Source organism: Chamaea fasciata, unplaced genomic scaffold, assembly GCF_029207755.1.
Source record: "Chamaea fasciata isolate MVZ Bird 193981 ecotype frontalis unplaced genomic scaffold, bChaFas1.0.hap1 SCAF_8, whole genome shotgun sequence".
Classification (NCBI taxonomy): domain Eukaryota; kingdom Metazoa; phylum Chordata; class Aves; order Passeriformes; family Sylviidae; genus Chamaea; species Chamaea fasciata.
Window position 1 is genome coordinate 9,298,777 of NW_027094093.1, and position 26,611 is coordinate 9,325,387.

The following is a 26,611-nucleotide window of genomic DNA, read 5'->3' on the forward strand; positions in this document are numbered from 1 at the left end:
AATTGCACTGAGCTTTCCTCAGGTTGTACAAATACAGTCACAGTCACCAGTGACACTGCAGCTCTCAAGGTTATCCTTCATAGCAGACATTGTGTCTATGTGTAGAACAGAACAAGACAATAAAAGTGCTGAAAAAAAATCCCAAACCCAATATTTTTTTGGAATGGAACATTCAAATACAGCAATTTTAAAAATCTGGTTCTAAAGGAAGAGAAAACGGTCAAGCATTATAAATCATTATTAGCAACTGAAACATTAGGGACAAAACCAATTTAGAAATAATCCATCAACTGATCAAGAATTTTCTTTCTCCTCCCATGTGTATAAGCAGTGCCACATGAAATCACCCAAAGCCTTACAAATAGCATTTCCACCTGCTGAAAAATAATCCATTAAAGTCTTTTCATGTGAGCCACAATAAAGTACATCATGATAAACTGTATTTTAATTGGAGACTATGAGAAGGAAATTAATTTCACCAATAACCTTCTGTGATAAGGAGACACACGGGTAATTTGATGCCAGCTTGGTCTTGTAACTCAAACTTCCCAAGGAAAACTGGGATTCAAAACACCATCATTTATAATCCCAGAAGGGGACTAGGTAGGGTGGGTCTGAGAAACATAGGACAAGCATGCAAGTATTAATTAACACCTCGAAATACCACCTCTCCAGAAATGAACAATAACCCAGAGGACTGGGAGGGACAAGAGGGTGGTAAAACGCAACAGCCTTTTCCAGAAGGCTCAATTTTCTTTACAGTGACAAATACAGAGGTGACAACACAACAGACACCATCAAAAAACTACTGGAAAAACTAAAAAAAAAAAACCTAAAAGAGAATGCCCCATGGGAAATGCTGACGCCCAAAGAGGTTATTTGGAAAAACCACAGGGAAAGGAAGGCAGGTCAGGATTCTGATATCCCCTGGGTTCTCATGCCAGGTTATGGAATAACTAACTCAAAAGCTGTACCCAGAAGCTGAAAAAAACCACTTAAACCACATCTTAGATTAAACAATCATCACAGCAGAACAAATTTGAAGAGTTGTGGCAATAAATGATGACAAACTCATTTCTTTTCCTTTCAATGCAAATTAAAATGGCAAAGAAACATGATGACTGTTTTGATGTGGCCACATCTTGGCAAGTCCTCCATGTCCTCCTTATCATTATGGAACTAGAAACACAGAAGGAAGACACTTGCTCTGAAGACTCTGACAAACCTGCTTATTCCCATCCCCACATCTAAACTACGGGTGTGTTACAGTGCAGGAGTAGTAAGGATAAAGTAGATAAATTGGAGTCAAACAGGACTCCTCACTTCTGGAAAGGAATGAGGGAAGAAGGGGTTAGAAGAGAGTTAAAAATGCTAACTGCAAGGCAATTAAAATTCTCTATAAAAGTATCTGTGGTACCATATTAGAAAGCAGACCATTTCCACAGACACTAGAAGTACCATAAATTAACCAAATGACACACTAAAAAGCTTATACTTAAAATGTGCTAATCCCCTTAGACTCAGCCTCTAACAATTTTGCAACAGGAACTGCAGCTCCTTTTGACAGAAACAGTAAATCATCCCCTCAAACAGCATATCTTACTGCAAAATAGGTATGTAAGAAACTATATCTGTCCCAGTTGGTTCAGAACAGTGTTTTAGAGCAGCTTATGATTATATTTTAGAAGAACTTTTTCCCCATTTAAAAATTCCATCAGTTTTAACATTAAATCCAGAGAAAAAGTGGGCACTTAGATATATTAGAGGCTTTTTCAGTGGATGTTCTAGACGTTTTGCTACCTTTCATGTTATTCTAGAGGCTAGTTAAGCTCGTTGTTTGAAGTCCAAAAGCTTTCGGAAATTGAAGTCTAGGGCTAAGCTTAAATCTTTAAACACTTCTCAAAAGCAAGATTCATTCAGAGAGCCAGTCTTAGCAGTCAGCCTTTTCAACAGGACCTATTTGCAAAGATGGATCTAAAATAGATTACTTTATCTGGCTGTTCCAACAAAAGTCATTTTCAGAAAGAAATTCTCTAATACATCAGTCTGTTTCGCAGAAAGTAGCAGTTTCTAATTTGCCCTTCATACAGCTACAAGTGCAGTAAAGATCTGAAATGCTTTATCTCAGTGGGGTGAAGGGTAAAGAAGGGAAATGCAGACGTAAAATACTGAACTCATTTATTTGGACAGTGGATGAAGCAACCGTGATACGTTTATTGATTTGCTGCTCCACTAATTAACATAGAGCTTTCAGTCTTCAAGTTTTCATCAAAAGATTGAGCTGTTTAAGACAGTGTTTTCAAAGTCACTTCTCAGAAATGCCACCTTAAACCAGGGCAAAAGCTCTGTAATTTCTGGTTTTAATTGGTAATGAACAGGCCAATTCTCTGAAGACCCCAATCCATGCACTCTGACATGCAGGCTTGTGCACAACAATGTGAAAAGCAAGCCAAAATGAAACGTTGCATATTTGCTTCTAAGTAGCAAACGCATTGCAACAGGATACCAGCCTGGAAAACAATTCCCGTTATAAACAGGGAGACATCAGACCTGCATCCCTCATCAGGCATCTCCCTCTCCCTATATGATGCATGACTAGCAAGTTAACAAATACCTCCTTAGCAAGTATAAGAGAGGAAGTAAAAAAAGGGGTCCCAGAAATTAAGAACACATTTCCATTAAATTCTGCCATGCTTAACAAGGCAGCAGCTCATTAATTTCCTGAGATCTGCTTGCTCATAGCCACAACAAACAACTACAGCTTGAACAGCAGGAATGGAGAGACAGTGCTCTTCACGGTATTTTCATGTCTCCTGACATCAGGAAGACTGTGTTTATTAACACAAGCTTTTTTTATTTTTAATGACCTTTTCACAAGCAGCATCTCAGAAGGCAGAAGAGGAGCGATTATGGTCTTCACGAGCCCAAAGTCCAGCTTGTTTTCTAAACTCCTGACTTTTCTCAGCAATTACGTAGAAAATTCTCTTTCATTCAGAATATCAGCACACATCCCTGACCTTTGTTCCTTGCTACATACAGATAATTAACCCACCAAAACAGCACTTTCACATCATGAAAGAAGAAAACAAGACCACTGCCTGGGAATTAGTCTACTCTCTGGATGGCAGAACAGACAACCTCAGTTAATAGCCCCAAAAAGGCTTCTGATAATATTGTCTCATTGCCAGTATTAAGTCATGATAGAGGTCTTGCCCTTACAAGCACATCTACAGAAGCAGGGATCAGGGCCCTTGCAAAACTTGGAGGGTGAGGACAAAGGCAAAAAAGCTTGTCTTTCTCATGTTTCAAGGAAAGAAAGGGGCAACAAGGATAATAAATCCACTGGGCTCTGAGGAATGTGCTGCCATGAAGTGGTGTGTAGACCAGGGATTTTCAAATTTGATGCCTGCTTAAAGGATGTGTATCACTGCTCTTTAATAAACAGCCCTCGGCTCACTGCTGGATGCAGGGGTGGTCCCCATGTGGAGAACTCTTCCTCTGGTTTGTCTCTATTATTATTATTATTATTATTATTATTATTATTATTATTATTATTATTTCTGGCAACTGAGAGAGCTAGAGGACCTGGATCTGGAGAGATACTTTAACACTTCAGTCAGTGGATACCCACCCAGTACTGCTGTTTAGGTACAAAACCGAGGAGCAAACCCATTCACACTGGGCTACGTGACAATTTGCTTCAAAAGACACTGCAGAAAACAATTAGGAGCCATGTGTTAAGGGGCACGTATTTTAAATTTCAGGTAATCATCTTCCACAGAAGTGTGGAACTCCTATTCTTGCCCAATACAGCTCAAATGAACTAAGCAAGTTTAGGGGTTTTTTTCCCTGATGAATTCTAATCATATTTTCCTTATATTAACAGCAAAATGGAAGCCTTTCCTTGTGTGCCAAGAAGCCCATTTGCAACTAATTAATTCTCAGGGTTTTTATGCTGGTCTTTATACTTGCAATTTTACAGTTCAAAAGAATAAAATGCAACCTTTGATTAAAACAATATGCAGAACCTTTTCCCTGAAAGTGACATTGTAACAAGATGGATTATAAAGGTGTTTAATAAAGTTGCAACCTCAGGTAGGATGAACATGTGTCATATTGTAAGAAGAAAATGTAGAAAAAAGCACGTGAGAGAAAAAAAATCACAGGGATAAAACAAAACAGTTGTGGCTACACATTGGGATTCTAAAACAATCTCAAATACAGCAATCACATGGCAACTGGTCAACAAAATGATCACCTCTTCCATTTTTGTGTATCTACACTGTAATCAGAAAAAAATCTTGCCAATCTTATTTAAAAAGAATTCAAGGAATTCCTTTGTCCGTTATCCTGCTGGATATTTCCAAGGGAGTGGATGGGGGGAAGAAGTAACTGCTCTTGTAACTATCAAGATTTCTTAATAGATGAACAGTGACTAGTGGATTTCTCCTCTACCCATTTTACTTTGCAGATAACAGATTTCAAAATGGCACCAAAAAACACCTGAGCGTTACAGAGCCTGGTCCAGCCTCTGAATGCACTGGCTTAGGAAGAGGTGCCTGCAAGCAGCAGCTTCAGGGTGACATGACTGAAGATCTTGGTGGCTGCAGAGTAGTTGTGTCTCGGTGCTAGCTCAGAAACCAAAGCTTTACCTGGTCTGCCTAAACTTTAGTAAAAATAGGTGTGAATATATACCCTGGGACAAACTGATTGTAACCCATCTCCACCCGAGGATCAACTTTAATCCACAAAAGAGCCAACTGTGTCCGAAAGGCCACTCACTGAAGCCTTCAAAGACACTAGAGGAGGAATTGTCCTCCAGGGAGCGAATCTTCTGTCCCAGGTGCCTCAGAGTTGTTTGCCCCAGTGACCCACATCTCACACTGGAACCCACCGGAATTTTTAGGTAAGGGATTTCTTTCCCCTGCAGCACTGCAGGAACCTGGGTGCTGATCATGCCTCACCAAATACTCACAATACTCACCAAACACAAACCATCCAAAAACCCTGGGCTGTAAAGCAGCTTTAAATTAAACAACTGAAAGAACTTCCTTTCATTGGAGAATTAGGGAAAAACTCCATCCTACAGCCTCCCAGACACAGGTACCCATAGAAGCTGCTAAGAACACAACCAGCAGCCTAATGCAGAAGGATTTATTTTCCTGGCTAGCAGCACAGTTGTTTTTCAGGATATGACTGTGTGAAGATGTCAACTATTTGTTTGTCTGTCTAGCAGACGTGTTCCTCAAGTGTAAATGTAGCTGTGGCCATGACAAAAAGAAAAATTACTTTCCCCCTTCCCAGGTCCTGTTAGTTTTACAGGGCCAACACGACAGCAGGCAAGCCAGATTTGAGTCCCCCCACACAACAAGGTTTGCTAGGCTGTATTTTGTCGCACCTGCACAAGCACACTAAAAAGGCAGGTGTAAACAGAAGCTGTAATTTGTCCTGCTGGTGCTGATACATAGGGAGGCAAAAAAACCCCAGCTTGAGCCAAAGCCCCAGTTGAATGCACAAGGCTGCCAGGTAGAAAAACAAAAGCATCTTTTCAGTCCCAACCTGCATGTATTTTATATGAAAATCGCTAAGGCGCAATAAATGTGGAACACCACAAAGAACTTTTTTTACAGTCAATTTTTTTGGAGGAGAGCTGCAATTTCTATAATGAACATGCATTAAAACCTCCATAAAAAAGTTAATTAAGAAAATGAGTTTGTTTTTTCTACTCAAAATAAGTATTTTGCTGTTTAAAAATACAGTACGTACAGTAAAAATGGTTTGTCAGGAAAGGTTTGTTGCAGAGCTCTATTGAGATAGATAACAGAGTTCTTTTCCAGTGTAACTTACAACAAATTGAGACACTCTATGCATGGAAATAAAATATAGGAAAAAAAACCCCCAGCACATGAAACACCACAAGATCATAAAAAAAGCAGAACAGAGATGTGCAGAAATGGCACAAAACCCTTGGGAAAAAGAAAGATCAGATATTTGCTATTAAAATGGATAACTTGAGAGGATTCTTCTCCCCATCTCACACTACAGTTAGTTTCAGTAGAAGAAGCCAAGGATCCCACAGTTTTTCCACCAGTTTGGGGAAAAAAAGAAAAGTCTTTAAAGAACTGAAGGTTTCCTTTTCCAGTTACACAGATCAAGAAGGAGACTTTTGAAACCACATTCAAACAATTCTGTATTGATAGTTTCCAAATTTTCTCTAACTTATCTGAGAAAAGAAATAATGACAGTGCCCTGGAACAAGAGGCAGTAAATAAGGCTATCACAGAGGTGACAAGGAAAAATACTGAAGAAGGTAGAGAGAAAAACATGTATGGTTTGACACAGAGACAGCCTATATGGAAGAAGAGCTACAGATTAAAAGGATCTTGGTTGCAAGCAGAGAAACAACAGGAGGAAGAATTCAAAGAAAAAAAACCTACTTGTATCATTAAGAGAGGAGAAATATAGAGTAAATGTCTAAAAGGGGAAAAAAATCTTGAGTTTTACAGCAGTTCCTAGTTAGAAATGGAAGTGTAAGTTTTGCCAAAGAAAACAGAGAAAATCCATTGGGGTGCTGCAGAGTCAGTGTCAAGGCAAGAGGAGGAAAGGGGGCCACAGCCCATCACTGAGGCTCCTGGTTACCAGCAGGAGTGGATAACTTCCCGAGGGATGGCTGAGAATCCCCTCACCCCTGGGCAGCCAGCACTCGTGCCCTGCCGCACCAGCAATGAGATCCTTGAAGAAGTGGCAGCTTCAATGGCTGGGACAGTCTCCTTACCAATACCTCATCCCCCAGCTGCAAGTTAAACTGATTTCCAGCCTGCTCAGCAGCTAAAGATTAGGTTTATTTCACATATGGTAATGGTGGGGTGGATTGACCAGGACAGAAGTTTGTTGGGACCAAAATCCTGTTCCCCAAACTAATTTTTTTTTCTGTTTATAACCACTTGAGGAAGCAAAATGAGCCAGCAGCTGGCAAGCATGATAAACTAAGAGTATGGAATGATGTTTCTTTTCACAGCACCCAGAAAATGAGACATCCTCACCTGTAGCTCAAGGAGCCCCTCTGACTAACAGCCCCAGACAGGCACCACACAAATGATGAAGCCCCAGGCTGCTGCCTGAGGCCACATCACACACCATGCTCAGAAGGGCACATTACAAAGAACCCTGAAAAGCAGACCAGAACAAATCCCTATGACAGGGCTCAGAGTCACTCCTGTCACTCCAGAGCTCACCCTTTGCACCACAAGTACCATCTTCTCCAAAAGCCCACCATACAGGCAGCACACAGATACCCATTTGTGGAACACCTGTGGGGTGTTCCAACACCCACTAGCCCCTCTTCCCCTTGGTTTATTGTGTAACGCTCCAGAGAAACGAGAGTGAGCAGAGCAGGACCTCAGCTAACTCCAGGCAGGGAGACACACACTGCCCCCTAAACTGGAAATAACAGTGTAACTTGGTTTAGCCCTATCATGTCACGAAGCACAAAGTTTCTTACCTGTGGTCTGGTGGTGAAGAAGGAGCTCCTGTTTGCTCTAATTCAATGTCTTTTTCTTTCACAGGTGAGAAACCAAGCCTGCCTGCATCTTCCTCGGCCCAGCCAGCCCACCTGAGGCTAATTTAGAGCCTTGACCGTGGCAAAAGCTACTGGGGCAGGTGGATGCTGTGTGGGTAATTCAGCTCCAAAAAGGGAACTTTGTAGGCAAAACCCTCATGGCTCATTTCATAAATGGAGAAGGAGGAAATAATTTGCCCTTAATTTAGCTGTTTTCCTTCCCTTACCCTTGCTTTCATTCCTTTCCAACTTTATCTCATAGCTTGCTTTTCTTTTTACATCAAGTATTTATATAGCTCCAATCTCCTGAAAAGGAATAAGCTTACATGAAAACCTAAAGTCACATTTTAGACCTAAGTGAAAAATGCATGGTTTGCTCCTGTAAATTAAAGTCCATATGCAGGAATTGTTGGTATTTTACCAATTGTCTTTCACAAAACATTGGCTGAAATGAACATTTGCTCTTGAACTAATGGGAAAACCTTCTCATCAGTGTGCTCTGCCTAATGAGTCACGACATCTCCTGCTGGACCAGAGCAGGAATCCAGCTTGGCCACAACACCAGCCTTGCTCAGTGACAGGCATTAGCAGGTGCTTTGGGGAACAAGAACTTAAGAAATGCCTTTCCCTACGCAGAGGTTGCAATCCTTACCTGTTAGAAGAGTATGTTCCATGGTGTTGGTCTCACAAAGGTGTTTTAGGATGTTTGTGGGAGCCTTTGGATGCCAGGCCTTCTTCAGATGTTCACACATGTCAAGGTCTTAACAGAAAGGTCTCTGCAAATAGGATAGTTCTTATGCAAATGTTCATAGTAAGCCATAAATAACATAAATTTGATTTAAAAAGAAGTTATTGTGTTCTGGTCTTTCTGCATGCAGTTGCTTTGTAAACTCAGGCTGACTGACTTCCCTGCAGAGAGGCACCTGAAGCATCACTGAATTCTTCTTTGGAAAATTAAAAGAACAGGAAGAACTTAGGCTGATTTCCAAAATGACAAGTTCAGTCCACAGATGGAAGTGCACGTGAAGCCTTCCCACTGGAACTCTCCCATCTCACACGTGCCTGATCTCAGTGCTGGGGTAATTAATTCTCCTATCCTCTCAGTACATCTCCCCTCTCATTACCAAGAATGTGATGATACGGGATGGTGTCTTGTCTAGTCTATTAAAATGCAGATTACATGACAAAAAGACCTTCAGCATCCAGAGCTGTCAGTCCAGCACATTTCAGCTCTCACTGGTGCTGGCTGGAGTCTCCCATACGTAGGGAGTTGAATATATGAGCAGGGATCTGTGGCACAGCTATCAGGACATTGTAATCTTTAGTCACTTCTGGCACACAAGCAAATATAGAGATGTTTTTCTTCAGTCTGTTTTGTGGTATCCTGAAGAAAAAGCACCTTTACTCTCTCCTCAAGAGACTCACCGTGTGCTTCCCCGGAGGAAAAAAGTCAGGAATAATTAAAGAAGACATGTGCTGTCCGAACTTCTGACAGTAGCTTCTTTGATAAATAATTCATCTTAAAAATCTTGAGAGGTATGAATGAGGTGGCAAACGAGGTGCTCCTCTCAAGCACACAGGCTTTCCCGGGTGACCTCCCCTGGCACATGCAGTTCATAATACCCTGGAGGGGGCACAAAGAGAAAAGAGTTTTAACAAATTTGTCAATGAAGCTGTGAAGTACAGGCGTATGTTATAATCTTGGTACTTCAATATCTCACAGCAGGCCCTACTGTGCAATTCATAAAGTATCAGATAACTTCCCGAAACGAATTCAGGAAAGACAAGGGAAAACCTCAGACTCAACTCTCACCATCAGAACTGAAAAGCAAAGTTACACATTAACAAGGGTTTGCACAGTGTGTGTCCTTCCTGCAGGATTGCAGTGACAAATGTCCATGCAGTCACAAACAACATGACTTTACACCATTTAGACCTCAGGGAGCATCCTGCCAATTTTCTGTCCATCATTTATTTTCAGATCTGGTGGTGTGCACACTTGGAGCGCTCTTAGCCGAAGGTCACAACCAGTGAAGCTTCAGCAACAAACCATTTTCCATCTCTGGCACTGAATGGTTTGATTTGAAATAGTTTGTTACAGTTCTGTTCAGGGCATGTGTCCTTAATAATCAGAAGGGAGCTGAGTCTTCCAGCAATGCTATTCTTTAGCTTTCTCCAGCATTTACTCTTATATACATGAACTGAGACACCTGCAGTAAAAATTTTGCTCTTTTTAACCTTACATCATTCTTCCTTGGATCTCCTGAGCCCCATGCTAGGGATGTTTATGACAAATGTATAAAAACCTACTTTATCTCCTCCTACAGCTAACAAGTAGCAACGAATAGTCTTCCTAATGGCAAAACATATAACTCACATTTTAACAGAACAAATCTTTATCAATCAGGGGTCTTAACTGAAGGGCAATTCTGGCTAAGAACATACGTATCAAAAAAGTGAATGTAAAATATGTACAAATTATATATAGATATTTGGACCAGATTAGCCAATGTGAAAATTCTTAAGGAGAGGGGAGCATTGAAAAGGTACGTTTCTTTGTTGAGGGTACTTGAGCTGATCTCATGTAAAAAAAAGTATTTCAAAGAGGTACTGCTACGTGACAGGCACTGCATTAATGTGAGGCTCAGCTCAGCTCTGTGCAGAGTAGGGGCTCCCATATGGTTTGAATTTGACAAATTTAAAACAGCATTACAGTGGTTTATCAGGAAATATGAGACAGATAAACAGAAAGAGTGTCTGAGTATGGCCTGCAGCGAGCAACCCCTTGTTCATGTTTTGAGATCTTGAAAAAGTTTTCACAGTTTTTTGGTTTTTTTTTTTTTCTGTTTGTGTGTCATATGGGTCAATTACTTTAAACTTTGGATATTTTCCCATCTACTTGCCAACCACCATTTACTTAACATGAATATTGATTTTTATTTTTTTTTGTCTCAGTTAATCAGAGATCATCTGTCAGACTCTTAAGATGTCTATCTGATCCTGCCAAAGGAAAGCTCCATGCAGGATCCATGCAGACTGCCATTACTTTACTGAGTGGGAAATATTTTTGTATCTGATTTTACCTTCTTTCCAATTCTGACACAAGAATAGTCACAAGCTGAATAAAGCTTACCTGAATCCATCCTACAAAAGCAGGAGAAAGGGGGCATAAGATTACTCACAACCAGATTCAATTGGGACCCATTTTGGATAAAAAACTGAATTAAAAGAAGGGAGAAAGGAAACAATCCAACCCTTAGTTCAACGCAGAAGATGTTACATACACGAATATGTGTCAAAGTTACTCTAAGGACTGGTTTTGACTTGGAAATAGGTGTTGCTTAACAGAGACCTTATAGTTTATGAAAAAAAGAACCCATTTAAAGACACAGACATTGTCTTATGTCAGTACATTTCTGTTACTTAGGCTGAGAAAACAAGTGCAACATTTGTGCTGCAGAAGTATTTCCCACTTAACACATTGCTAAGAGGAAACAAAGTTTTACAAACTCCTTTGTAAGAGCCTCCAGCACAGATGCTCTTGTGCCCCTTCAGTAAGATCCCAAGAATCCTGTTCAAATGAGTGTTAAGCCTGGAAAGTTCTAAGGTACACCTGGACAGTGACCACTCGTCTCCTGCTGTCAGCTTCTTTTGATTGCATGTAGTCCAGCTTATCCTTAAAAGTCTAAACACAACTGTGCCTTTTGATAAAAGGCCACAGTCCAGTTCCAATTTACTTTTATTTATTGGCTGACCTGGCCCATAAATAGGAGGTGATTACACAGAGTCAGTGATCAAAGCTAATGCTAAGGAAAAGTTCAAGGCCATTAACAAAGAGGCCACAACTGAGAAGATTTTATTAAACACCTTCTAATATTCTGAGGAGTTTTTTTTTTTTAATGAGACCAGATAATCAAACTTATGAGGGCACCACAAAACTACTACTGGGTGCCATTTACATTTTGTCATTTTGCTGACATCTGTTAGAAAAAAAAAAAAAAAAAAGAGAATAAATTTGGTCCCGTAAAAAAAAAGCAAATTTTTGTTTGCAAGTAATTCCAGAGAAGACCTGAAGCAAACAATTAAAAAAAAAAAACAACCCCAAACTTTTAAAGAATGGAGTGTCACAGATACTCTTCCACAAAAATAACTCATGCAATTTATGGCTTCCCAATACTAAGATGTATCTGTGATTCAGACAGGGAGAAATCTAATTTATGCGGACATCCGCATCTTCAAATAACAGTCTTGAAAATAAGCAGGAAATATATTTTCTCAAAATAAATTAAGTGGAAAAAGTCCACTTCTCCTATGACAATGATGAGACTGCTTTTACAGAGTTTATGTAGGTTTTTTGTTCAGTGAAAGGTGATATTCTAAGCTAAACCACAATTATTTTACCAAGAAACACGCCCTTGTGCCCTTACCAAGAATGTTCCATAAACTGAGGAGCTGAATGTGATAGATGTTATTGAGCAAATAATTGTTTCCTCCAGAGAATGCCATATTATGTGTCCTACGCAATGCAATACAACTCATTTCACAATGCATTTTCACAGAAATACCTGGCTATTCACAGAAGTTATGTAATACCAAGGCATCCTATTGTGGAGTGGTTCGATGAGAGAGAAGTGGTGTAGATGAGAAACCGAGCTACAAAACTTTGTGTGTCAGCACTGAGGGTACTGGGCTCAAGCTGGCAATGAATGGAAACTCTCCTGCTGCAGACAGCACAAGGAATATAAACTTTCCCAGTGCATCTCCAAAGTGGAAGTGAGGCAGAGAAGTGCAGAGCTTGGCAGGGTGAGGGGGGAACTGCTGCAAACAGCAGAGAGGGGAGAGCAGAAACACACAGTCATTTGGGTTGGAAAAGACCTCCAGGACCATCGAGTCCAACCCGTGACCCAACACCACCTCGTCAACCAGACCAGACCACTGAGTGCTGCATCCGGTTGTGTTAATGAATTCCTCCAGGGAATTCATGGTCTCCAGCACCAACCTAGGGAGCCCATTTCAAGGCTTGAAAACCCTTTCCAAGAATAAATTCTTCCTGATGTCCAGCCTGAATCTCCCCTGGCACAACTTACGGCTGTCCTCTCTTCCTGTCGCTGGTTGCCAGCAGAAGAGCCTGAACCCCACATGGCTCCAGCTTCCTTTCAGGCAGTTATAGAGAGCGATAAGGTTCCCCCTAAGCTTCTTTCTCTCTAAACACCCCCAGACCCCTCAGCTGTTCCTCATAGAACTTACTTTAAACGGTCACTGCACCCATCAATACCGGCAGCACAAAAATTTACAAAAATACTGATTCCACTCCACACCTGCAATGGTAATCGCAATGGTGCTTCTGGTTCTTGCACAAAATTGGTTTGGAACTTAGGATGGATTTCTGTTGTAGTTGTGGTTTTTGGTTTTGTTGTTTGTTTCCTTCTGAACTGAATTGAGAGCAAAATTTCCTGAAAAGATGAAGCTCTGACTTTTGTCCATCCCAAGAGACAGTGTTAAGGCTCAAAAATCAATTGCAGGAACTAAGGCACGGCACAGTATCAGCAGCTCGGAGGAGCAAGATGTGCAGTTTTATGGCTGATTGTGAAGCAAGGGACACACACTGATTTGCTGTTGACTCCAGGATTGTTCTAAAGACAAATGAAGTGTAATAGCACATCACACCATGATTGCATGTTGATGCCATTTCCTGAAGTGATGTGATAACACCGTGGTGGGACCATTAACCCATCTGACGCTTTCTGCATTTGTCTCAATCAAACTGACAGGAGCATTGTGTAAATATGACTTTGGGCAACGCAAACCCAGCGTTACAGACCTGACATGGAAAAAGGCAGCTGGCATTGAGAGGAGGGACTGACACGACACAGACATATGTTTGAAAGTAGGACTCTTGCTAGAGGACATTTAAATAAAAGATTTGTCACTCTTCTCAAGCAATTTGAGACTATTGCTAGGGCACCCTAAAGATCCCTGTGACTTTTTGACAATCTGCCTGCACATATTACACAGTGTCACACCAAGCATCAGGAAAAGCAAATTCCTCAGAGGAACAGAGACATGCATTTATTTTACTGTAGGCACACCTGGAAATACTGCTGCTGCACTGGTAGGTTTAGAAATACTCTTCAGGACTATTAGGAACAACGTTTCAATAATACTGTTGCCCACTTCTTGGCCAAAATTTCCATTTCCACTAACTGAAATTATGGTGGATTGAGAATTATAAGGCCTGGTTTGAATGTGGCAATACAGATCGGAACCAGCCTTCCCTTCCATATTTATTTTAAAAGATATAAGTATCATTTATAAGTGTTTTCTCTTTTCTTTATGACATGATATATCTTTACCATATAACAGAATCTCCAAAAAATGCAACAAGTGGTATTGTAACATTATCTTCTTTTTTCTTAGCTAAATAAAGATATAAATATCCAATTCCTGTGTACAGATTACTGTAGAAATTGAAATAATAATTAAATATAGCTCTGCAAAATTTTTTCCTTCTTGCCTTCCCTTTCATCCTAGTGCATTAAAGTGCTCACAGAACACAATTTTTCTGCTGCCTTCTAACAGATTTTGGTCGATTAAAGTGTTGTCCATCTTGTGATATAAATAATGAATAAGTACAGAACAGCTTCTAGAAGTTAAGTAAAACAGAGAACATCTTCTGGAGCCCTTCAAAAATTCTACAGAGTGCCTGCTACAACCTGACATTTAGAACTAGTATGTAGAAATAGATAATAATGAAAACTAGTATTTAAAAGACCTGAGGACTAGTGACAGACTTAAGACTGAAAACCAATAGAAATCATATTGCTGTGCCCTCAATGAGAATTGCTCTGCTTTCCTAATATTGTTTCAGTAACAGGACTAGAAGTGTTAAATTCTAGAACATTTCAGGATAGAGCAGATGAAAAAGCCAGCAGTTGTTTAATAATTACTAACTAGAGGCTAGAAATAGGAACTAAAAATCACAGAGTCCACAGTTTTACTGCCTTGGGGACATATTTTCTCCCCCAGCCTCTAATGCCCCTTTAGTATCCCAAAGTTACCTCTCTCCCTGAGAAAAAACCCAAACCACTATTAATTTCTCTGTTCCCTGCCACTCATTTTTCATTCCCAACACTGAGACTGACTCTTTATTTGTTGATTTTGTTGCCCAAGCACCATTTGATCAGGATCAATCCCATGACCCTGGTGACAATGAGTCCACCCCGAACACCGCGGCCAGCAGGAAGAAATGACCAGCAGCTGAGGCCATCCCCTACAGCACTCTCAGCTCTGCCAGATGATTTATTTCCAGATCCAGACAGATGCCTTGTCACAGGGAACAGGGCAAGGGGGCATCAAGCTACCTAAATAGGAGCAAATGGAAGCACCGACACCAAAAATGTGCCCCCACCGGGGCCTTTGGTGTTGCATCTCCCAGAAGGGCATCCAGAGCAAAAAGAACAATTTGAGGAGGTCGTGTGAAAGCTCACCTGTTTTCCTACTTGTTCAATTCCCTAATAAAATTATTACCTCCCCCAAAAGCCTTGTCTAACAAATAGTACGTTCTATCTGCCAAGGTTTTTTTCCTTCTTCTTTTTTTTTTTTTTTTTTTTTTTTTTCTTTTTTTAATGTCTCAATCATGCAGGAATAAAGGAACGGCAACTGTATTTATAATATTTCCCAAAGTGTAATCTCTCTCCCCAGCAGATGTGACAATTTACTGCCAAAGCAAGTTCATCACACAATTAGTGGTGTGAAAGGAAAGCCTATTGTGTACCATAATGGTTTTTCTCGCCATTAGCAGTTAATAATTACCGACACCGGCTTCGGGGCAGGCGCTGCATCCCCATCTCTCTGCAGCTCCGACAGCGCTGTTCTGCAAGCCTCAGGGACACGGCAAGGAGGAAATGCTTCCTGCTGGGTTCTGCTAAAGCCAGGGCTTTATTTCCCCCAGACCCATGTGCTCAGGTGGCCTGCACGGCTGTGCCCCTGTTGGCATCAGCCCCCTGAAGTCACTTGACTCCTCTGATGCAGGCAGGTTTCTTCCCCACTGGTGGTATTTGGGATGAGATGGTGCTTTATGGTTACAGTAATGACTTTCCTATAAACTTTTATCACTGTCTATAATACCATTTCATAAATATTACTAGCACAATACTTAGTCCAACATTTTATTTGAAAGCCCATAAAGTAATAATAAAGATTGTCAAACCTGGACCTTTAAACTACACAACATATTTTCATACAAATCACATTCTAAGTACTGACCCTGTCTCACTCTTTTGGTGCATTCAGCATCTCCTGTGACAGGTACACTGTCCTCAGTGATCAACTGTCTCTGTTACCATTGCTAACTTTTCTGCCTTTTAAAATATTTTTCTATTTTGAGGTGGTTGGGTTTTGTGAGGTAGTTGGGTTTTGGGGTTTGTTGAGGTGGTTTTGTTTTTTTGTTTGTTTGTTTGTTTGTTTTTGAATAGGGTTGAAGGTTATTTTTTTTCGCTGAGAAATCACAGAGACTGTTGTTTTCTGGTAAAACTACAACAAAGAGCTAAAATAAACCCAAGAGAACTCCCAAAAGACTCAATACATCAGAAATTTATGAAGAGGCAGCTAAGAGTGTAAAGTTAATGAGCATATATCGAAGCCTGTTAAACCACCATGTACAGGCTTCTCATCTGGGAGTAAGGCAGCCTTCAAACTACATTAACCTAAGAGTACTTTGCCCCAAACAAAGGCATGCACACTGTACTTTAAAGGCTTTTATTTATGCCCATTAACTTTACTTGAGCTGTTTGCATTCTCCTGCTCTTCTCTAGGCCAGTTCACAAATTGCTCCTTCTCTAAACCATCTTCCATCCTGAGCAGCAGTTTTTCTTTTCCAACCAGTGGGCCACAGTTGTCCCTAAACCGTGTTCATCAATCAGTGACTTCAACAGAGGATGGGGCAGTCTCCCTGGGGAGTCTGCCATATCCAGGTCCCTTTTCTGAATTCTGCTGGAATCCTGCTGCAGTGAGAAATAAGACACATGATTTTGATATCTGATTCAGATGCATAAGGTGGGTGTACAAATAGCACATCCTATCTTTTGGGACATGCTGGGGAGTCAAAAGGAAAAAAAAAAATCACTGATGAGATTATTCGGTGAGATGGGTTGAGTGCCTTGGTTGATGCCTCAGGATAGCTGATAAGAGCTCTACCTCACCCAGTTTAGAATTGAGTAATATTCAGAAGGCATTATTGACACAACAGGAAATTATTTCTGTTTTTTTAATGCTTGAAAATACATGCTCAGTGTGAGCCAGATGCTGGCTACAAAGGCATCTGAATTCACAACAAGCAGCTTGTCACAGCCACGAAACTGGCAAATCTCTGGGCAGCTTTCACTCCTCTCACAGATGCCCCATTTCTCAGACTAAGTTTGGCTACTTCACAGACTTATATGAACTTCTTGGATATTTTTTTCCTGCTGCTTCTGACTGGTGCCTCCATTCCTTGCTGGCCTTTCAGCCTACATGACTTCATGTCACCTTTCCTTGGGAGTGTGGTTGCAGAGCTCAATGTTCTCCCTTTTCACTTACCATGAACCAGCACTCCCACTAAGTACATCTGGCCTGCTTATCCAGCTCTTATACCTGCACCTGGGCCCTGCTGGGACCCTGGCTTGCCCTACCAGCTGGGGAGAGACAGTGCATGAGCAATGTGGTCCAAATGTGCACGTGCATTTATGCCCATTCCAGGCCTAAACCCTCGCTGCCAGCAAGCCTTTCCTTTGAGAACATTTTGTGGTCTGCCAGGAGACATGACAGAGAAAGTTCATAAAATCGCTGCATTAGCTGTCATTATAATGGGATTGTGCGATATCAGAGGTGACTGATCATTTTCCTCTGATCAAGATAACTGTTGTGCTGAGCGGATGTGAGAAAAGCGCCTCCCAAATTGTGTCCACCTTTCATCCATCTTCCAACCCTCTCTGTGTGCTCAGAAAGTGCATTGCAGCTAGTGAGCAGGGAACAGTTAATCCCCTCACTTTGTGGTAGTTGAGATTAAATCCATTCTTTTGCCCTCTATCACCTCCCCTACAGCAGTTGCACCCACTCTAGAGCTGTCTTCACCAGCTGCTCTCTCTGCTCCCTGTGCTGTGCCTGCCAAGCTGGTAATGCACCGTGTTCACAAAAAGAGCTGGAAGATATGGAGCAGGATTGAGGAATAACATTTCATCAAGAAGATTCATTCATCCTAGGCTATTTAGGATCTGAAACTGGCACCAGCAATTCCTCAAAAGATAGATTACAGAGCTGCAGAAAACAGGGTGAAAAAACATTTGAGAGGTCGTCTAATCCCATCCCATCTCCAAAGGGCCATCTGTGGCACATTTGTCTGACCTGTTCTCCAAAGCTTTCAAAGACCAAGTGCCTGTGATCAATCTCTCAGGGAGTTTTGAGAGTAACAACCCCCAGGACGTGGAAAGAGGCATCTCTGGCTCCTTCCTGGCAGCGCAGCTGCACTGCACAGCTCCCACTCGTGTCTCCACAGGCTGCAAAGCGCTATCTGGCACTGTGGGAAAGCTGGCTGCTACATTTCCCAGTGCCAGCTTCATACAAAAGCAAAGAATCCCCCTTTGGAACAAATCTTCTCACACACACAAGCACTCAGAAAACTTCTTGCTGGCTCCCAAGAGAGTCGCTGCTGAGCCTGGAGCATATTGTACCATGTGGGAGGATTTCGCCCCATCCTAAGCTTCCTCATAATTTCTGTGTCAATTTCAATACATCAATTTAGGGATTTCTAGCAAAGCTGGATGGAAGAAAGAGCACTAATTCACACTTTTCTGAACAAAGAGTTACTGGCCAAGAGTTATGCATTAAGTATCATCTTTTTAAAATTTCATTTTGTAGGTTCTTCCTCCCTCACACCAACCCACCAGTGCCAGAACAAGGAACCTCCATATTTTTTCCAGTCTTTGCACACTGCCTTATTATCTGTACAACTCCATTTGGATATTTAAAAACAAGGCTGTGGCCATTTCCAGCTGATTTTTCCATAAAAGCAAAATGCTGTTTAATGTTTTCAGTCTTCTCGCTCTGCAGTGCATCAGATGATGACTAGGCTGCTTTTTGCTAATCTGAGCACTAGATTTAATTGTCACTCAGAAGTAAATTCCCCTGTAACACTTCCTTCCCCTTTCTGTCATCCTGGGTTTCTCATCAATCTGAATTAGCTCGTACATGGTGATTTGTTTCCTTTTAAATGATGCTGATTAAAATAAAATCCCAGTCTGATATCATGCAACTTGGCAATGGCAAATGAAGAGTAGCTGTGTTCTTCTGAACATGGACTTTAACAGAAGTGAGAAAGAGAAGTATTTTTCCCCTTTGGTGCTCTCAGTTGGGTTTTTTTTTTTTTTGGTTCTTTATATATATATATATTTATACACACACACATATATCTATTAAAGGCTGCAAACTATCCTTCCTTTGTAGCCACTTCCCTTTTAAAGCAGCAGAAAGAATCTTCTTGCAGATTCTCCACTATTAATTGTTTATAATGCATCTTTCTCAAGGAAACACTTGCAATGGTACCTCAGCAAACATTTCATATTATTTATATTAGTAAGTGCTCTAGGAAGTTTGTATGAGCCGTTCCCTCATGGCTGAAATAAGCCTACTTCATACTTACCAATACTCTACTGCCTTGGGACTTAGGGCAGTAGACATACATTTTAAAGTTACATAAGATCAATTTTTTATGCCATTGAAGTGGATTGGCTTTGTAATTAAATTTATTTCCAGTTGTCTTTTTTAATTGTTAATCTAGAATGCTACTTAGCTTACATTTTCATCTGGAAGCTGAAGTATTACAGAGCATTATAACATGACATGTGAGAACTATGTTAAAATATATTTTCTAAGAAAACTAAACACTCATTATTTATGGGTAATTACAAAAAATGTTTTATAATCAAAAGGGCTCAAGAGAGGAGGAATTCTCAGTCTCCTGAATTTTTGTCTGTTGATGGAAAGAGAATTCATTAAGGTAGAAATAATATCCATAAGTAAGGAATAGATATGTCTCTATCTCTTCTCAGTGTGAGCACAGAATATCATACGAACTCACTAATATTAAAAGAATATAGAAAAGAAGATGTGATGGCTACATTATGCATGAACCTGGTGTAGTTTGCTCCTTTAGACTTAGTCAGCTTACTTGTGCTTTTTCATTCCTCTTACAGGAGAGATCAGAGAGCAAAAGATTCCCCTGGCAGGGAAGCTAAATTGGATAATAATATATTAAGGGTAATAGGAAAGTGGAAGGGAAGAGGGAGGGTTTTTACCCAACAGCCTCCAAAGATCATTAATGGGAAGTTAACACTGCAAATGCCAGCTGGCTTTCCCAGTTTTATTTTTTAAGTGTGCCAATGGAGCAAACAACACAAGAAAATCTCCAGGGTCAATGAATTGATTTCCCTGCCAGGTAGGAATCTTTCCCAAGAAAATGTTTACTACTATCATATTTTGTTAGCTAAGAAAGTCCCAAGAAATATTTCGCTTGAAATAGTAAAAATCATATTCTGCTCAGATGAAATGTATCTTTTTAATATTTATATCTCCCCAAGTGATGATCTTCCCACATCAGGGATAGGATGGTAGGTACATAGACTGCTGCCAGCTCCTTTCCTTTTCTACTCAGGAAAGCATTCTTATTCAGAGCAGCACTTGAGTAAATGTTTAAGTGCTTTCTTGAATTTGAACCAAAATTGTCACTCTCTAGGTGACATATATTTGGCCTTTTAAAACTTTACATTTTTTTCCCTACTGATTTTCTAGGTTGGGTTTGTTTTGCTGGTGGTTTTTTTTTGTTTGGGTTTTTTTTTTTCCCCCATGTTGCTCTTCTCTGAGACTTCTCTTTTTTTTCTTTTTTTTTTTTTGTCATCAGCATTCTGGTGAACGTGTTTCAAGAAACAAAGGAATTGTGGTGACCACTCTCATATCCACTCGCTTTATTAAAAAAGTTCAAAATTTGATTAGGCCTCTTCTTGCTTTTAGCCAAAAATCAAGCCAGCAAGAGCATAACTTTGAAGCATCGCTTATTGATACATTTTACCCTCTAAATCTATACAAATTAAATAAATGAGAAACTCTTTCTCCTTAGGGTTATGTCAAGATATGGAGAGTTGAAGCAAGGACAACTTTTACAAGCCTTCTCCTTGGTTACTTAGAGTTCAGAAATTCTGATTTTTTTGCATCCAAGCAACTATTCTAAAGTGCATTCCTCGGCAGAAGGGAGAATCTCAAAACTGTCTGGCATTTTAAAGATGCAATTTACACAGATACAGTATTAGATCCTCAAAAGGAGGAAGCCACCTGCACATTGAACCTGTCTCAAGCGTGACAATTAGCAGGCTAATGGTGCACTGTCCACTTTCAAACTGGAACCAGGCTCCAGGTGTGTCTCCAGCTCCTGTGTTTGCAGTGTGTAATTGCAGTGCAGCTGTATCTTCAATAACATGGATTATTCACCAGCCTCCAACACACAGCTTCTACAACAGTACATGGAAATTATGAATATACCAAGATACTGATTACTAACAACACCTGCTGAAGTGCTATGACAAAACCCCACTTGCAGCAAGGTTTTCGGAAAGGTTTCACCCCCTAATTACGCACAGGCATGTACAGGTATGTAAACAACAATCCTTGCTGGGAAAAGGAGATGAGGATTCTCTGTTGACTTCCCAATTACTGCTCCCAGAGCTGAGAAGGCTTGCAGCAACACACCCCAAAGTTTTCTATTCAATAGAGAATCCATGTGAAATTAACACAGCCCACAGAAACAACCCAAACTATCCCTTCAGAAATAATACCTTGTGTCTTGGAAATGAGAACTGGACACTTCAAATCAATTTGACCTGCACGAATAAATGTCTTTTTAGACAGTGACAGGGTGCTTAGACTCTCATTTCAGCTGTGGAAATTCTGGAGAACAGTGAGCTCACAAACCTGTAGTACACATGCAGGCTGCATCAGAAGTCTCACGGGGAGAAAGAAAATGACCAAACTGGGATTTTTTTTTTTTGTTTTAAACAAAGCCAGAGCACACAAATGCTGTGCATGTCTGCATGGAGAGGGATGGCTGGGCATCACACAGGGTAAGAGGCCGGTACAGTGACTGTAATGTGTTTAACCAAGTTGCCCAAAAAATTGCTTGTGTGTAACTGGAAAAAAGAAGGCAGTATGAAGTATTTCCTATGTCTAAGTAAAGACAGCGGCTCTGAGTAGGATCCACTCCTAAGTGGTAACAACCATAATATTTTCTGTGTTTCTGACTGGAAAATTTGTTAAAATAGTGGTACACAATTCCTAGTTACAATGATTATACAAAATAGTATAATAAATCCTATTAGACAAAAAAGTCAGGGTGTTCTGGTTTTGAAATACAATTTAGTCTAGTGAATAAGAAAAGTGATCTTTTGTTTCTAACAACATGGGGGAAATAAACTGGATTTTAATTAGAAAAGAAGTATGATGAAATTAAAGCTAAAGGAAGAACAAGGCCTTAACAAAATCAGCTGAAGTTTTGGTTTTTTTAAAGTGTTTTCATTTTTTAATTGAAAATTGAATTAAGAAGCCTACAGTTATTATATAAGGAAGATAATTACAGGAAAATACTCAGCTGGAGAAGTGCTTTAGAAGTCAGCTGGGATATTTTCTTACAGCCTATGGAGGAGGAACATTTCTCACTAGAAAGAAGGAAGAGTTCTTGCTGATACACGACTTATAGAACCCTAGAAAGGCCTGGGTTAGAAGTGACCTGAAATATCATCTAATTCCAATCCCCAACCCTTCTCCTTCTGTGTCATTTCTTCCCCTTCCACAAAAATTGTGGGTGGCAACTATTTTCCAGCTGGCCATCAGTCCTCCTCTTTCACAGTTTCTTTACTTTCATTAGCCACAAAAGCAGGTTCTCTATTATCTTAATTCACAAAGGTTTTAACAAGCCAGGCCTCAAGAGAAAAGGAAGGCAGGGAGAGGACATCCTCTTGGGCTTACCATGCTGCGGTTCCCTCACTCATCCTTTCCCAGTTCCCTGCTGCTCTCTATCTGATAAACTTTGCTTTGTGGAGGAGATAAGAAAATCAGAGAAATAAATCTCTCAGAAGAGAAGCTGAGCACAGTCTTCTGCAAGCACCAGCTTGTAAATATTCCCACTCTAAGCCTAAATATTTGCTTCTTCATAATGGCATCTTACCCAGTTTTACAAAGCCAGGGGAGCAGCTCCTGTTTCATTAAACAGGGTGTCCTTCCCTTTCTCCCAATACTCTCTCCAGACTGTATTGATTCAGACAACACAATTAGTGCTGACTCAGATTAAATACAGTCTCAAAACCCACTTTTTTTTTTTTTTTTTTCTCATGACAAAAAAAAGCAAACTGAAGACCCATATGAGTTGTACCATAGCAACATAAAAATAGAAAAGAAAATTCTGCAAACATTTATGGAACCTTTACAGTTCTATGTGAATCAAGTACGAACCTGAAGTAAAGTCCTTCGGGCATCTGATAATGTGCACAGTAATTTCCACAAACATAGAAATAATTGATTTATGTTGCTTCAAAGAAGGGTCCTTGGAGCAAGGACTATTTACCCTTAGGGATTCAGAACTGCTTAGTCAGACAACCAAGTGGAAGCTGAAGTCACATTTAAACTCTGTACCCAGCAATTAAAATGTGGAGCTACATTTTCTTACACCTTTTGATTTCTTGGGAATAAAAAAAACCAACAACAACAATAAAAAACACACAAACTCGTGAAAAAAAAACCCAACAAACACAACAAAAAAAACAAAATCAAAAAAACCAAAAGACCACACAGCCCCAAAACCCCCCAGAGCTAGAAGGCTTTTGCCTTGCTTGCATGGATGGCAGCTCCCCACCTTACAGATTTACTGACTTTAATATCTTACCACAAATGCCTATTGACAAATAACAGGCTTTTTTTCTGAGGGCTCTGCCCAGTTCCCTGTTTTTCCATTGCCATCCTGACAGGATTATCTGTGCCCCTTAGCTTTGTTTCTGCTAAACCATAAAGACCTCACGAGAGCGGGGCTCCCCTGGAAGCAGCCGTCACTGTCGGTTGTCGCGCTCTCGCTTGGATGGTTTCTGCCACCCGGCACAAACACTGGCCAAAAACAGCCTCCACAAACACGAGCACTAGCCACAGAAATGACACCTTCTAGCAGGAGTGGCACGTACTTAGCACTGCAGCCTGGCCTGCCAAGCCTCTGGTGCTGGGAGCTCAGCTAGCAGGTTTACCTGCACTACCAGCACGGGCATTTCTCCTGCCAAGATTTTAATGCTTCCCCATTTTTTAACAATTTTTGAAGTGTACAAATGGTTTTCTGGTTTTCCTTCTCCCCACCACAAGTCAGCCTATTTTAATTTGTGCAACTGTGACTTTTTTGTCACTGGCTTGTCATCACATTGTCTTCAGAATACTTGAGAAACATTAATGAAACACAAAAATGCACTAATTTGTGAAAATAATAAGCATTTCATTTAGAAGGAAGGGAGCACATTTACACTGGTAGTGACGCAGACAGACATCAGTCGTTATCCTACCCACCACCTCACCCAAACTCTGCTCTCCTTGCATTAAAAAAAATGGGAGACTCACCATCAGATTCATTGCAACTTGTCCAAAGATATATTTTCATCTCCTCTGAGGGGCCTTTCTTCATTTAACCTCTTGTTCAGCCATTCAGGAAGAAGCTGTAGTGCAACCTTGCAGAGAGTTTATAAGTTATGGCCCAGGGACATCAGTGTGCTGTGTATGTCCCAAGAAATTGCTGGAGAACATTTAAACATTGCTCTTGCTAAATTCCAGCTTAATTTTAAAAATGTGCAGAGGAAAGAAGGAAAAGACTGTAACAACTACCCAGACAGGGTAGCAGATGGGAAAAAACAGAGCCTCTGCAAGGTCATGCAGAGCAGGTGGCTGCTTGTTTATAGACTCCGACTTTCAGGAGAATATATATTTTGCAGCATGAATTACAAAATATCCCCCATTTATTATAAAGGAAGACTGGAAAAATTCATCTCCTCTATTATGTTTCATAGAGGAACCTGTGCTTGGGTTTTAGATAGGAAATGATTCTTTCAAGTTTCCGTATTCCTCAAGAGAACCTTAAAAGAAAGCTTTGCCTGTGACTCCCAAGCCTGCAACTCTCCCATACCTGGTACCACCACTGTGCTGTTGGCCTTGCCTGTGCCTCAAACCCACACACATCTGCTGCCAGAAACCAAGCTATTACTAACAGGAGGTTCATGAGCCTGAAAGCCAAAGTCTTTTAATCAGACTTCAAAATTCATCAAGTACATAGATTAATTCCTTACTAGCGTTAAAATCAGTACAGCACTAATGACTTGAGCAGAACAACCTGTATTGCCACTAGTTTAAATTTTGCTCATTTTGAGGCCCAAACAAACCAATATGTAGGTCTGTTTACCTCTTCCATAACATGGCTAGCTGAAGGGCCCCCAGGAATCCTCCACCAGGGATGAATCCAGCAGAATTTATTTCAGTGCATCTTGAAAAATTACTTCATAAAAGTTAAAGCATCCTGATCACAGTGATCAATCCAAATCCTGTTCAAATGCCAACTGTTTTGACACAGACCAATCTTTTTTGTCTGAGAGCCAGCACAGAACCTTTAAATGTTGCAGTATTTGCTAATATAACAAGGAAATTATTGCACAAGTAATGTCCAGGATGAACAAAGGCAGAACGTAGCTGCCAGATCACTGGGTTTCTCTAACGCACATCGATGCAACAATCAATAGGTTGTTTTGCAATTTTCCTAATAAAATATTTAATGCACAAGCAATGTAGAAAAAATTTAAACCAGACGCTAAACTGAGCTGCCAAAAGGAAAGAAAAACACTGGACATGTGCTCCATGATTGTACGTGTGCTGCTGCCGTTGTTCCCAGAATGGAGCTCCACTACCTGAATGCAGCAGCCCTCCCTTGGCCTTCAGTGACTTAGAGCCAAGAGCCCGGTTCCCAACATATTCATTATTCAAAGGCCTCCACAGCCAAACACTGTTGAGAAAATTAAGACAGCAAGACTACAGAAACAGGGTTTAGTCCACTCACGCCCAAGCTCTGTCTAGAAAAGAGTTCCTCATACCTAACCTCAAAGACAGCCTCCCTCCCTTTCACCAGCCCTTTTTTCACTTCTCACCACCCCCAAACTGGCATTTCCTATCCACAGGCATTTCAGAGCCTGCTTTACCTTCTCATTCATATTGTCCTAAAGGGATGCCCTTTAAGATTATCACTCATCTCTGGCTCCCTTTAAGGATAAATCCTCGCAGCTGACATAAACCCACACAACTTCACTGAAATCAGAGAGCCTTAATCAGTTTAATCAGATGAGGAACTTACGCTTTCTGCCTGCTTCTTCTGCTTTGTCCAGTTAATTCATGCCTTTTAAAGGGATGGATCCACCCTGTTTTCTTTCATTCTATTTCTTAAGGAGCTTCCCAGTATTCCTTGTCACTGCTAGTTTTTCATCTACCTCAAAACATCTTCTCCAAAGCCTGTTAGTTTCCTTCAATCCTCTATTCTACTAATATTCAAAAAATATATTCTGAATTATGCAATCAATGTCTCTAGTTTTAAAATTTGCAATATTAATAAATTATCATAAATGCATTGCAGGAATTATATGTATAAAATTACCTTTAAACAAAATACAGAAATGGAATATAGCCTATATTGAATGCTTTCTTTTAGAGGTATTGGAGGAAGGAGAAAGGCTGCTTCTTTCTTAATGTGGGTGGTAGAACTGAAAGAAAATGAGACTTTCTCCAATCTGGAAGAAAAACTTGTTTGCCATCCTGAATGAACACTCATGCTACCAGCAGTTATTTTTACCTAGTCCATCATTTTGCAGCTGGGAGAGGCTAACAAAATCTAGTGAGAATTTGGGGTTTGGGAGACAGAGGCTCCATGCTACAACGTTTCAATACCCTGCATCCTACATAAGGGATCATGGA

General features: G+C 40.5%; 1 long non-coding RNA gene across 1 annotated transcript in view; it reads right to left on the reverse strand.

The window, feature by feature from the left end:
* LOC136292952 (uncharacterized) overlaps window positions 1-26,611 on the reverse strand; it is a 173,095-nt gene that overhangs the window by 17,205 nt on the left and 129,279 nt on the right. Inside the window, exons 2-3 of the long non-coding RNA XR_010722016.1 lie at window positions 8,984-9,182; window positions 8,211-8,334 (exon numbers count right to left, since the gene is read on the reverse strand). This is a non-coding gene — a long non-coding RNA (uncharacterized lncRNA). The remainder of the gene's footprint in view (window positions 1-8,210; window positions 8,335-8,983; window positions 9,183-26,611) is intronic.